The sequence below is a fragment of the Orcinus orca genome, chromosome 13 (assembly GCF_937001465.1).
Source record: "Orcinus orca chromosome 13, mOrcOrc1.1, whole genome shotgun sequence".
Lineage (NCBI taxonomy): Eukaryota > Metazoa > Chordata > Mammalia > Artiodactyla > Delphinidae > Orcinus > Orcinus orca.
Genome location: NC_064571.1, coordinates 82,608,211 through 82,623,866, shown reverse-complemented (window position 1 = coordinate 82,623,866; position 15,656 = coordinate 82,608,211).

The following is a 15,656-nucleotide window of genomic DNA, read 5'->3' as shown; positions in this document are numbered from 1 at the left end:
AGCCAGGCACAAAAGAGCATGTAGTGTGTGATTCCGCTGTATGAGATGCCAATAAATACAGGGAGGCACATACAGAGAGGCAGAAAGTAAATAAGTAGTTGTCAGAGTTTAAAGCGTGAGTGGAATGGGGGATGACTGCTAAGGGGTCACGGAGGGTGATGGAAATAGTTTAAAATTCTTTTGAGAGCGATGGAAATAATTTAAAATTAAATAGTAGCAATGGTTGTACAACTCTGAATATGCTAAATGGTATATATTAAAAGAGTGAATTTTATGATATGTAGATTATATGTCAATAAAGCTCTTATTTTTTAAATTCTCAAGTGATTGCATTTTTTCATATAATCTAATCCCTGAATTCATAACACAGAATAAGTAGCTAAGAATAGCCACTTATATTTGAAAGAAAATAAAGTGGGAGGACTCACTCTAAAAACTAATTGACTTATTATAAAACAGTTTGGCACTAGGTCAGTGGTACTAGTTCAGTACCACGCAAAAAAAATAAACTCATGTTACAATGTATGGAACCCAGAGACAGATTGACACCTGTATAGAAACTTGTCAAATGAGAAGTAGCATTCAAAGCACAAAGGGAGGGGCTTCCCTGGTGGTGCAGTGGTTAAGAATCCACCTGCCAATGCAGGGAACACAGGTTCGAGCTGTGGTCCGGGGAGATCCCACATGCCATGGAGCAACTAAGCCCGCGGGCCACAACTACTGAGCCCGCGCACCTAGAGCCCGCGCTCTGCAACAAGAGAAGCCACTGCGGTGAGAAGCCCACACACTGCAGCGAAGAGTAGCCCCCGCTCGCCACAACTAGAGGAAGCCCACACGCAGCAACGAAGACCCAACGCAGCCAAAAAAAAAAAAAAAAACAACAAATCACAAAGGGAAATAAATATCCGATAATTGGTGCTGCAAAAATTTGCTCTTTATATAGGGAAAAATTATATCTCCACCCAAAACTGTACAAAATAAATATACTTCAGATGATTAAAACCTGAAAAACCACTAACCTTTAAATCACCTAGAGAAAATATAAATTAACATGATGACCTTGGAATTGACAATGAAGACCATCTTAAATAAAACACAATGAACATAACTTATAATGAAATATATTGATAACATTGTCTTAAAATGGAAAATTCTGTATGACAAAAGACACTGCAGCTTTTTTTTAAGGCCAAAGAATGGCAGAAGGTATTTGCCATTCATATAACCAATATATGATTGATGTCCATTGGATATTCAAGATATTGCCAAAATGCATTACTAAAATAGTGAGTAACTCAATGGGAAAAAATAATTTTCAGGAAAAGAAATCTAAATTGTTAATAATATGAAAAGTTTTTTAATCTTTTGTTAGCAAAATAAAACATCATAAATATCACAGCCATCAGATTTTTAAAAAGTGCAACTCCAAATGATGATGAGAATGTAGGAAGGGACTTCTTACACACTGCTCATGTGAGTGTAAATTGTTCAGTCACATTGGGTAACATACCCTTTAGCCAAGACATTTCACTTCTAGATGAGTACCCCAGAGAAATTCTTGCAAATTCATGTATAAACATCGTCATTACACTGGTTTGCAATAGAAAATGCTAGAGATAGTCTACAGGCAGACCTCAGAGATATTGCAGGCTGGGTTCCAAACCACTGAAATAAAACGAATATCACAATAAGGCAAGCACAGAAATGTTTTGATTTCCCAGTGCATATAAAAGCTATGTTTACGCTGTATGGTAGTCAATAAGTATGCAATAGCATAATATCTAAAAAAACAATAAATAAACCTTAATTTAAAAATGCTTCATTGTTAAAAATGCTAGCCATCATCTCAGACTTCAGCAAGTCACTGTCTTTTGCTGGTGGAGGGTTTGAAATATTGTAAGAATTATCCAAATGTGAAACAGAAACATGAAGTGAGCAAATGCTGTTGGAAAAATGGCTCCTATACACATGCTTGATGCAGGGTTGCCACACACCTTCAATCTGTAAATAATTCATTATCAGTGGAGCACAATAAAATGAGGTATGCCAGGGATTGGTCATCATTGTAAAAATAATGATGAACTAATAAAGTGTACAATAATCTCATTGTAAAAAATACTATCCCTCAGTTAAAATGAAAAGAGAGGTAAATTTTATTTAAGTAGTAAGTTTACTACTAGTTAAGTAGTAAACATTTTTAGGAAAATTTATGAATAAAAAAGTTGTTATTTAGTCTCCTACAAGATTTTTATTTATTTTAATATCTGTAGGCTCTGTATTCCCTTATGATATTGTTAAAGACTGTTAAGCTTCTTTGGGTTAGGGTTCTTTGGGTTAGCCAAAGAAGTTGGATAAAATGTGGTCAGCATGTCGCTGCAACACATAGTCAAGGAAGATCAAAAACGCATAATAGGTAGCCTCAGGTTAGAGACATAAGGGCAGAGCCATAAACTGGAGAGAAAATAATTCACCATGGACCATGGAGGTCAAGAACAGGCTTGCGACCTGTGCAGTCCTACAGGGTCTCTTCATGTTAGTTTTGGAAATTTGTGGGGGTTTTTGGTGTGTGTGTCTTCAACAGTCTTTTTGAGAATGTATTAATTTTATTAATATCCACAAAAATGTCCATTTTGATTCTTTTTTCTATTTTGGTCTGCTTTCTCTTTCATTGAATTCTGATCTTATTTTTATAATTTTTCCTTCTACTTATGTTGATATTAGTTGTACTTTGTGAGAGGAATGGGAAAAGGTTTGTCTACTCCTTCCTTCACAGCAATACAAAAAATACAATTTTGAAAAAATGGACAAAAGTCTTAATGTGAGCAAAAATCTGTTCAATATCACAATCATTAAAAACTGCTCCTTGAAACCACCACTAGACACCACTATTTGAAAGACTGAATTTTATAAAAAGAAAAAGAAAGGAGGAACAAACAAATATAAAGACCTATCAAGGCTAAGCGATGGGGAGGATGTAGAACTGCTCTCAACACTGCTGGCAGAAGTGTGAATTTGCGCAATTAGTTTAGAAAACTTTTGGGCAGTATCACCTAAAACTCAACATATACGTACCCTTTGACTGAGCAATTTCACTTTTAGAAATGTATGCCCAAAAGAAATACACATCAAAAGATAGGCACAAGAACATTCTTAGAAACGTCATTCATAATAGCTCCAAAATAGAAACATTGCAAATATCCTTCCATGGTATATTAATTGTTATAAAACCACACAGTTGAATACTATGTTGCTATGACAAAGTTTTAACTATTGCATGAGGCACCAGGGATGAATAAACAAGCAAAACCTAACTATGATAATTGAAGGAAGAGTCCAGGTTTTGGGGAGGAGGGGTCATAATAACTCTGTGGGGCAAGAAGGCTGCCCCTGGGGTCCTGGTAATGTTCCATCTCCTAACTTCTGTGGTTGTTAACGTGGGTTTGTTTCCTTAGTAAAATTCACTAAGCAGCACACTCATGGTTTTATACCTTACTGTATTTGTTATACTTAATTAATTTTTTAAAGGTTTAAAAATCACCTTTAGGTATATGCTCTTTTATGGTTAGTGTAGTTATAGGGGAAAGATGGAAACAGACCTAAAGACTTTAAGTAACTTGTCCAAGGCTCAAAGATTGGTATAGATCGTCTGACTCAAAACTGTGAGTTCCCCTCACTACCTCTTATTGCCTCAAACTTCGTAATTTTGCAGATGACTAGGTTCTGATGGGAGGCTGCCACAATTTGAAAACATGGAACTGAGGAGATAAAACTTGTACGTACACAGGATCCTCAGATGTTGCAGGTGTTCCCTCAAGCTTTAGGCTGGCAGGAAGTGATCAGTGTTGGGAGAGTTAACTTGTAAGATGACTTGAGATGTGGTAGTTCAAAGGCCTTACCAATAGCTCTTTATAATGTGCAGTGTTCTCAAAGCAAAATTACATGTTAGAAAGTGAATGAGGCAAATTTCTGGTGACGTCATCAAAGTAGTAACTGCTAATGAGCATTTTCCTCATGGGGATTGCCTGATGCCACAGACAGGAACGGCCGATCTGCTCTCTGCAAATCTATTTGGATCATTTGCAAGGCATTCTGAAAGTTGCAAAAGCATCATGTGAGAAAACGATAGATCAAAGTTCGAATATAATACAGGGATGACAGAAAGGAAAATGTACTCTGTCTTGTGTAATGGGTATTTTGACAAGAGTTTGAAGGACTTTCCTAAGGGGTTACCACAAGCACACATTTAAATGATTACATTTCCCCCGAATTAAAAAAAGGAACATAAGTACAATTTAAAACATGTTTTTATTTCTCCAAAGAAGCTTGGAAGAAAATGGTCATTCATTGTGAGACTTAACTCTGGTGTGACATGCCCTGTCCTGGATACGGGGACACTGTAAGCACCAATCCTTTGGTGGTTTTACTTATTTTTTGACAACTGGTGATGATCAAGACTCAGGCTTCTGCTGGTCCTCTCCCCTACTATCTGTCTCTTCTGCATTCCACTGCCCATTAGCATCTTCCCCAGAGGGTGAGAAGCACAAAGAGAAAGAAACTGAAACTCTCTCCATGGTCATGTAGGTATTTGTCAGAACTGGTATGGTAAAGAAGAGAGAGAAAAGAGTTGCATTAGTGGCTGGGAAGGAAAAGAAAAAGAAATCAATCATTGAAAAGATGTCTCAAATGCTGAAACATCATATATGGATTTACACTAACCGTAAAGCCTTGGTTCCACTTGACAAACAGCCAGGGAGCCTGCTACCCGTGCATATCTTGGCTAGGTGGGAACCCCATGAGACTGTCTAAAACACTTCAACGGCCTTGCAGGACATTTGGTCCTGTCCAAAACATCCATAAGACATTTTGTCCAGAAAGACATTTGGTTCACCCCAAAATGTCCTTGAAATTTGATCCTATCTAAAATGTCCCGTGGGCATATTTGGTTCATGCCAAATGGTCTTGGACAGGGCCAAATATCAAGGACCTTTTGGCACAGACTGAATGTCTCCCTGAACGTTTTGAACAGGACCAAATATAACCTTTTGGTGTGGACTTGATGTTTCCATGGATGTTTTAGGCAGGACCATATATGACCAAATATCAAGAACCTTTTGTCATCTACCAAATGTTCTTATGGACTTTTTGGACATGACCAAATGTCTATTAACATTTGAATGGCCACTCAAAGAAGCTGGGTAAAAAGTAATCAACGTGTTGCTGCAAAACATGATCAAGGAAGATCTAGAATTACGTCATATGTAGCCCAGTTCAGAGCCATAAACAAGAGTGAAAGCAAGTCATGATGGACCATGAAGGTCAAGAACAAGCATATCCAGTGCAGGTACTGGTCCAGTCCAAGATTGAAAGGAACCCACACTCTGTTTAATGCTTTGCTGTTGCCAGCTTGAAATTCTTAATAATTTTATATTTGAACCTGTACTTCATAAGTGAAATCAGATGCAAAAATGGAGCATGCTTTTTGAACCAGAGGTCCCATATTTATCATTTTGCAATAGGCCCAGCTAATTAAGTAACCAGTTCTGGAGGGGAACATGGTCAAGATGGCTAAGGTGAGTGCTTCAGAAGACAGACAGTGGCATAAGAAGAACTTTGTGTACATGTACAAAAGCATCGACCCAAAGTAGGCACATGATGATTTCTCTGAGACACAGACATAGTGGGTTCCAATAAGCCAGTTTTATTCTTACTTCATTTTTTATGTAAATATTAATCCAAGAAAACATTCAGTAAAATTTCTAAAAGGGAAAGCATAGCACTCTAACCCCTCTAACACAACCATCATTTTTATCTCAAGGCAACGTCTGCTTCAATCTTTCTTTAACCCTGGGGCTCCGACTCCTTCCCTGCTAACACCTGAGGACGCGATTCACAATATGATCCCACGTTCAGCACTGCACTTCTGCAGACATGACTCAGTTTCTCACTGGCTAACTCAATGAAGCACAGCTATCTTCCAGAAGGTTCCGCCTCCACCTCTTGGGCTGGGGGAACAGTGCTGAAGCAGACCCCCTTCACTTCTCTGCAGGAGAGAAAGAGCAGACAGCTGGGTGAGGGTCCAGCCCATTACATGTCCCTTCTGTGCACCTAGAAAGTAACTGGCACAAGTGTCTGCTTTTTAAATGTCTATTTTCTCAAATTACCTTTTATTGAGAGCATTCTACATGTGACGTTTCTCTCAAAATGGAAATGGATGAGTGAAATGAAAGGAAGTTAGATTTGTAAAATCACTTAATATATGTCTACTATTATGAAATAAATTAAGTTTGACTTCTCAGCGTAGAAGAGTAGAAGAGTCTGGGGTAGATAATATTGAAAATTACAGGCTGTGGGAGAGGTTCAAATATGGTGGCAGAATGCAGTGGAGCATTTCCCATCTCTGGAGTGCAGGGTTCTGAAAAGCAACAATTCACAATTTATCAACACCTTAAAGTTCCCTGATGAGACTAGCCCGATTTGAAATTCTTAAAATAAGGAGAAATCCACCATGATTTGAGACCCAGGCAGGGAGTGGCGGGGACGTTGGTACACATCAGTTTCAGGGTTTTGACCAATTTCCTGAGCCTCAGTTTTCCTCATCTGCTAAATAGCCATATAAACACAGATTTATCCTAATTTCTTCACCGAGATTTTGAAATATTTAAGAGATGCTGTCTATGAAAGCACCTGGTGAATTCTAAAATCCTTATATAAGTGAAGAAAAGGGAGACCTCCATTGTGGAATCCATCTCATATGCCAGGCTCTATGATTGACACCATAAATATATTATTTCTCTTCATGTTTATTATGACCATGAAGAGTTCAGACTGCTATTTCTTGTTGGAGATGAGAAACAGTTTCAGAGGGAAAGTGGACTGGCTAATGTTACCCAGAGAACACCTGCAGACTCCCCTATACATAGAAGGAAACCAGAAGAAGAGGACCACCCCCTCCCATTCACGCTCAACTTGCCTGCTCTTTTTCATTCCTGCTCTCCTTATCTGAGAATTTCCCAGCTCTCTATCTGAGTCTCTTTGCTCCCTTCAAATATGTAAGGTGATTTGGGCTGAGAAATGCACTCAAGCTCAGATAGTACATTTTGGTACAGCTAGACCCTGCCCACCATGTATGAGAAGGCAGAAGAAGAATATAAAGGAATTTGGAGAGCTAGAAGGCAAAGGTGCTGTGATTCAAACTCAAGGCCACCTGACGGTGAAACAAGGATTTCACCTGATTCTCAGAAATGGATGTGGACAGATCTTTTCCTTCAATAGACATCACCCAATTCAAATCCGCTGGTGGCCAGTTGTCAACAGCAGGTGATGAGCGATATTTTTAGGTGACTTTATAAAACTGTGGCATGGAGCACTGATGGACTTACAGCAAAAGACACACTGTGAGCCAATCTTTGGTAATTCCTTAAAATAATAGTGATGATAATAATAAAAAAAAAAAGTTCTTCTGGGCTTAAGCCACTGAATGGTTTTACCTTGGGCAACAGCTCAGTGGTCTCTGCTAGAGAATTTTTTGCAAAATCTTCATCCAAGTAATCAGCCCATTAGGGAGAAGGCTTCCCCAGCTTCGGACGTGAGGCTGCATGATCAGTGCGTGGGGCACACAAGCAGTGTTCCTGTCCTCCTGCTAAAACTCTTTCAAAGCCCGGAGACAGACAGTGAGCAGGTAACTGAAATCAAATCTGGTTTCAGGTGACAGCAGTGTCTGGAAAAGATGTTCCCCAGGGGGTGTGAAGAGGGTGACAGATACAATGACCTTGCTTGCCAGTGGGAGCCAATTTGGGCTCAGAGACCAACAAATCAGTAATTGGTGTATTTTGACAGAAGGCTGAAATACACTGCCTTGTGCTGCCTCATTCCTTAGGTATGTGCTTGTAGTTAGCTCCTGTGGAGTTCTAGAACACCACGCCACCTTCCAGTGGCTCTGGGACTGCTCAGACCTAAAGGTCAGTCATAACAAATGGATGCACAGTTCAGCGAGTGTCTTCGCTTCCTAAATATCTTGTAATAGTACCTAAAAAAAGGTGGAGACCAAAAAATGTAGTTACTGCTATGCAGTTATTATGAAAGAAATGAATTGAGTTGAAGTGATGTAATCTTGATCAAGTGGGTAAAGCTGCAGTGAAAGAGGCTGGGTTTTGGAGACAGTCAGGACTGAGTTCAAATCCCACCTCCACTGGTCATCTATGGCCTCCATGCTCAGTGTTCTTATCTGTATGTGGGCGACCAGAATATTGAGTCACTTGGTTGTCAGGAAGGATTGACAAGGTAAGGTTATGGGTACTACTGAGTTTTGTGAGGGTCAGTGAACATGTGATGCTATGGCTCACAGGGCGTCTTTCCAAAATGTGGTTCCAATATCCCTCTGGAATGTTTTCTCTCAACGTTTACTTTAAAAAAAAAAACTTATTGAAGTATAATTGATCTACAATGTTGTGTTATTTTCAGGTGTACAGCCAAGTGATTCAGTTTTATATGCGGGGTTGGCCAAAAAGTTCGCTCGGGTTTTCCGTAAGATGTTACGGAATATATATGTATTCTTTTTCAGATTCTTTTCCCTTATAGGTTATAACAAAACATTGAGCATAGTGCCCTGTGCTATACAGCAGGTCCTTGTTGGTTATCTATTTTGTACACCGTAGTGTGTATATCTTAATCCCAAACTCCTAATTTATCCCACCCCACCCTTTCCCCTTTGGTCCACCTTCATTTTGTATCGTACTTTAGGCCTCATAGTCACTCACCAGGCAGTTGCGTCAGCCTCCTACTTGGTCATCGTGCTGTAATTCTTCCCTTAACCAATCCATTCCTCTCACTTCTACAGGGGGACCACCATAAACCACCGATGTGTTACTCACTCACCAGATCAAAACCCTCAAGAAGCCCATGCCCTCTGCCACCCTTTATAGAATATTGTCAGGACACCTTATAAGAGAATTCAAGGCAATATGACATCACCCCATATTTCTAGCCTCATCTAATAAATACTCACACTGGACTACCTACTGCTTTCTATACACGGAAAACAAGTAGGCCTTCAAGGTCTAAAATGGGATTTTTGAGCTGGACTATCCACCACCCAGCTGGTTATTAGGTTGCAATCACTTGTGGCTGGTGGTGCACATATAGTCTGGAACAAGACGGTATCCGTTTGTTAAAACTTACATTGGAGGTGAGCTGGGATGCTATGCCAGTGAAAGGGAATGCACTAACTGGTGTAATACATCAGGCATCGGAAACGTATGGAGAAAATAGGGGTGTTAAAGGCAGTGAGATTAGTAGATGACTATTGATGAGCTGTATTTAAGATCTAGAAAAACATAAAGCTAAGACTGAGAGTAATTAAGAGACCAAGTGTGAAAGCCAGAGTGTCTGTAGTAGCATATACAAAGGCTACCATCCCCTGCAGCAGAAGGGCAAAGGAAGCTGAGGAACAGCCTCACAACTTAGTCATCATGGCAGCTGAGCTACAAAGAAGAGTAAACTCATCGCCAACATGTTTATGCCTGGGTAAAGAGCCTGATTGGAAAGAATAGCACCCAGACACATGGAATGAAGACATATGGGTTGATGTCCCTACAATTTTTGAATTCCCAAATTCCCCCAAATTTCTGAGCCTGCTCATGGGGCCTTCCCCCCCTATTAACCTAGCCAGATGTTTCTCCCCTGCAAGACACTGGAGTTAACACTTAGCAAAAACCCTTGGACATGGTGCAAACTTGTTCCTAGAAGCCTAGAAAATGTGATACCCAGGGTGAGTGAGGACTAAATGCCAGAATGTCTGTGTTCTATGGGACTCGAAGGCTCAGGAAGTGAGCATGTGGAGGAGATATACAGTGTATGAAAAACCCACTGTATGGGTTTTCCCAGAGGAGACAAGGAACATGCTGGTGAGAGGGACATCAACATCACTAAGAAGTTCATTGGCGGTTCTCCTTTTTGGGCAGGATTGACAGTAGGGGAGCACATTATAGAACTAGAGTCACGGATAGCCATGAGGATGATAGAATCTCTATTTAAGCCAGGTGGTGTCACTTAATTGTTGAAATACAGGTAGACACAATCATTGTAATACATGGCAAGATTGTAGCAGCAGGCAAGAAGAAAGCTGTAGAGATAATCATTAGAATGCAGTGTCCCTAGAGTCCAAGTAGTTGGAAAGCCAATTAGGACAATACTCAAATTGCCTCATTAGAAAAAATCAAGGATGAATGATCTGGAGGGTGAAAACAGCTGACTCCATTAAAAAAATAAATTATGATCTCCTACATAGCTTCTGGACCTAAGCCAATTTTAATACTGAGACTCTATTAAATAAGGGAGAGGACAGAATGAAGGATCCTGCAATGCCATGGAGAATTGCATCGGAGTCATGATGATGACTCTCTTAGTCCTTCCCCAAAGTCATCAACTTGGACAACTTTATACAGAGGGAATAGGAAAACCCAACTTGACATTGATACCAGACTCAAAAGTCATCATGGCCCCAGTGTTGGAGTGAGGCCAAGTAAACAGACCGAGTCCTGGCCAATATGCAACGAACTGTGGGTCCACAAAGTCGGCTCCTTTCCCCAGATGTTTCTGCAACTGCTCTTCCCACCGAGCCAAGAAAGCAAATCAAGAAAGGTATCACATCCAGGTGAACATCTGTTGAACATTAGTTTCATTCACAAGTATCTAAATGATGCATAGGGAGTGGTCCCTGTCAAACCCCATTTAGTTCATCCATCTCCTGCAGAAAGAAGATGAGTTCTAGAGGAGGATAACAGATGACCATAAACGCCACCAAGCAGTAATCCCAGCTGCAATTTCCATCTCTGTTCCCGACCAAGTATCATCGATACTGCATGTTAACATGATTTCAAAGTACATGGTTTGTGTCCATTGATTGTGGCCAACCTTTTCCATCCCTATCAGAAAAGAAGATCAAAAATAATTTGTGTTACTCTGACTAGACAAAACTATAGGTTCATGCTTTTGCCCCGGAATGATATTAGTTACTTCTCTCCCTCACCTAGCCAAAAATATAGTCTGAAAAGACTCTGGACTATCTGATATCCCACAGAATATTACATTAACCCACAACATTGATAAGTCATGCTTATCAGATTAGAGGAGCAAAAAGTGGCTACTTTGTTGAAGGCTTAGTGAGACACATATACAACTGAAGGGGGAAGATAAACCCTACAAAGTGTCAAATCTATAGAATATTTAGGTGTTCAGTGTTCAGGGGCAAACCAGGATTCCATCTATATTGGTTTCCTGTGGCTTCCATAACAAATTACCATTAAAATAACAGAAATTTATTTTCTTACACACAGTTCTGGAGGTTAGAAGTACAAAATTGAAGTGTTGACAAGGGCAAATTTCCTTCAAGGCTCTAGGGGAGTTTTCATCCCTTTCTTCTTCCACTTCTAGGGGCTCCAGACATTCCTTGGGTTGTGACTCCTCCCCTCCAACCTTAGCCTTCATGGTCACCTTGACTCCTGCCCTTGTGTCTACCAAACCTCCCCTCTGTCTCTTGTGAGAACACTTGGCATTGGATGTAGGGCACACCCTGATAATCTAGGATGACACTCAGTCTCTGGTACAGCACCACTCCTTCAGCAGACCAGCTGGTCTCTTGGTGGTACACCCCACACTGCACGTGCCTGCATTTCATTCTGAGAGAAATTGAGAGATACTTTAGATATTATTGCACACGGGTTTTTGGATAGCAACACTGTCTGAAGATCTATGGGGTGTTGGATCCACTGGCATAGGATCCTACATAAAGTTGCAAAAAACCAGTGGGCCCTCTGATGAGCAATGCTGGTGATGGCCTGGGCCAATGACCACAGAACTGATCATAAATATGACACCACCCAGAAGCTGCTAGCCTGAAAGAGCATTGGAACAGCAAGAGCACAGCTGAAGCACCATCTCAGAGACTGGTGGAGGATGGGATGCCATCCTCCAGGAAGCAGTAAATGCACTGAATCGGAGTCTCTAGGTGGCGTTGTGTTCCTAGTAGGAAAAAAAACTTGGTTCCAGGAGCAACATGGTAGAAGCCGAAGCGGCACCTCCTTAAGAATTCTGAGAGAAATATTTCCAGCCGTTATTCTATGCCATCTTTACCATCAATTATGCGTGATTATTAAAATAGTCATTTTGAGATGTTTACAGGCTCAAAAATTCCCCCCCCCATACTCCTTTCTAGATAGCTATTCAAGGAAGCATTTTACCTAAAAGGGGGGAAGGCATCAACAAAGGTGGGATTCATTAAACTAAGAATTCAATACAAGAGAGCCAAGGGGGGTCTCCAGGGTGACAGTGAGAAGAGATCCCAGGCTCAGCAAGCTGCCAGTCTGAACAGAAGCCTCTGGAAGGAATGTCTTCAGGTAGATGAAATCTTTATATTACTGGATGTATCCAACTACATTACGGGGAGATTTTCTTTCTGGGGAAGATTTGGGGGTCGAATTAGCAATAATAAATAGAAAAGAGATAAGACAATTTTAGGAAAAACAAAGCTGTGTAAGGAAATTCATTGAAGTGTAGTATATCACTCTACTGTGAATAGCTTTTACAGTCATAATAAGGTAAATGCTAAATTTTTATCCAGTTAAAATTATAATATGGGTAGTTGGGAAGGATGATGGGCCAAGAAGTGCGCATGAATAGGGCAGGGAAGGGGATTGGAAAGAGAGGTAAATTCTCATCTTCAAGGGCCTGCTTTTTACTAAAGTGTGATTTGGCAGAAGGATATCAGCTCACATGATAATCAGAAAAGAAAAAAAAAAACTCTATTGTATTTGCTTTAGAGATATATTTGAAGATTGGTCTCCTTTTATGTCCATGTCACCTTTCTGAACAACTATTAGGTAAATTTCCCTCTGGTCATTTTACTGAGAAATGTTATCTTTCCCTTGAGAAAAACATACTTCTTTGTTTTTACATTCTTCCCTAGGAACACATGAACCTTACACTAATCAGTTTTGACTCTTTTGCTTTGAATGCTAATAAGTGCAGGGGATACTTTGCATTACATTTTTATCGCGTGCACAGAATATTATGACATTCATCTTGCATATTAACTCGCTGCTTGGTTCATTGTATTTTCTGACCTTCATTTTTCTTTTCTTCATAATGTCTTCATTGAAAAATTCTCATAATGGTTCTATTTCTTCAAATTGCCGTAAATTATTTTGTTTTGGAAGGAAGCAAGGTTAAAAACAAATAAACATACAAATAAATGTAACTTTGAGCACATTCATACATTTTGGATGCGTTTTTCGTAATCCCTCTGCTTGTTTATACTGTGCTGTCACTGCGTCTTCCCACTGGAGCATAAATTTACAAACATCATGCAAATGCATTATCTGTAATAAAACTGACTAATGAGCATTAAAAGCCAATTATTTCTATACATCTGCTGGCTATGGCTGGCAATAATCGTGCATCATTCAGATTTATGGCTATGTGTTTGCCTTAGCACAATTTTAATCACTCATTAATTTATAGATCACGATTTGCATCCTGGGCGCCAGCATTCCCCAAACTGCCTCAGACTGATAAATCAAATGCTAGAGAACTTGGGATTATGACAATATAGGCTTCCTTTGTAAATTGCTTCTTCATGCCAATGTCTACTGGATAGTCAGAGGTGGGACCAGACAAAAGCCCCCATAAAACACATTGAGAGCAGTTGATCTTCTATTGATGAATGACTTTACCATTTGTTACAACAACATGCAATGCATTTTGGTGTTACTTTTTGACTTGTCAGCTAACTTCTTGATAGTCTAACCTCGAGATAGGAGATAGAGCAGAAGGGAGAAGTGGGCTTAAGTCTTGTTTCCAATCCTTATGTGTTGCAAAATTTGAGGGAAGTCACTTAGTGGTTCTGAATCCATACCTGCGAACACTTTTTTTTTTTAATAGCAAAGGTGCAGTATTATTAGAAGTGGGCATTTTGATGAATGGTATACTGGTATTTGAAGGAAATGTTCCTACCTACAGTAGGAATGAGCTTACTGGGAAAAGGACCAGTGAGTGACTCCTACCTGGACCTCGGAACTTGAAAGCAGAGAGGCTGGAGGATGCTGCCGTCTCCACTGCATAGCCTTTCCCCCAAGCCCCTCATCTCCATGCTGAACAAAAAGGCCTTTTTGGCCCCCAGACACATCTACCCAGGTGAGACTGGGCCTGCTTCCTTCCCTCCGACCCCACTGCCCACTTACGCTCACCCAGCCCTGATATCAGCATGTCCAGCTGTGGAAAGGACCTCACACAGTAGGACATTGTCAGTAACAAGTCCACTAGGGGCAGCAGCGAATTAGAAGCACTGTGCTAGGAGGAATGCATTTTCACAGGCTTATAGAAACAAGTATAGATTCTTTCAAATACACAGAAGAGAGGATGGGAAGAGAAAAGGTTTTGCAAAACATTTTATTGAAGTACAGTTGATTTACAACATTGTGTTAATTTCTGCTGTACAGCAAAGTGATTTAGTTATACATATATATATTCTTTTTCATTATGGTTTATCACAGGATATTGAGTATAGCTCCCTATGCCATATAGTAGGACCTTTTGGTTTATCCCTTCTATACATAATAGTTTGCACTGCTAACCCCAAACTCCCAATCCATCCCTCCCCCACCCACCTCTACCATGGCAACCGCAAGTCTGTTGTCTATGTCTGTGAGTCTGTTTTGTAGATAAGTTCATTTGTGGCATATTTTAGATGCCACATATAAATGATATCATGTGATATTTGCTTTTCTCTGTCTGACTTACTTCACTTAGTATGATAGTCTCTAGGTCCATCCGTGTTGCTGCAAATGGCATTATTTCATTCTTTTTTATGGCTGAGTAGTATTTCATTGTGTGTGTATGTATATAGATATACATACATATATATATAACATCTTCTTCATCCATTCACCTGACAACAGACACTTAGGTTGTTTCCATGTCTTGGCTATTGTGAATAGTGCTGCTATGAACATAGGGGTGCGTGTATCTTTTCGAATTATAGTTTTGTCTGGGTACGTGCCCAGAAGTGGGATTGCTGGATCGTATGGCAACTCAATTGTTTGTTTTCTGAAGACCCTTCATACTGTTTCCCACAGTGGCTGCACCAATTTACACTCCCACCAACAGTGTAGGAGGGTTCCCTTGAGGAGAAAACATTTTTGATATTCAGAAGACCATATCGAGGGGATGGAAGGGAAAAAAAATCCAGCCTTGCAGTAAAGCAGCACAAGATGAAGTTCTGCCAGATACTAGACCTGAAGTTAGGGATGGTACTTATAGCACAGCTTAAGATGTGAGAGAAAAATCACCCAAAACCACCCAAGTGGACAATAGAAAAGATGGAGGTGAATGCACATCCCCGTCTGCTGGCCAACAGCAGACATGAACAGATCTCACTTCATAGAGAAAAAAATAAAAGACAAGAAAAGATTCTGACATAGAAAAAGGTAAGTCATAGCCGTAAATGTTCAGGGCAAAAGCACATTTATGAAAATAATTCAATACAAATGGCAGGAAAATAAATAGACTGCATCTGCTTTCTGCTCTTAGCATGTAAGTAAATATTAGTGCTATGAAGTGGGATGGAATTTGCGCCGGTCCAGTGGCAGATAAGGTTTGTTTTT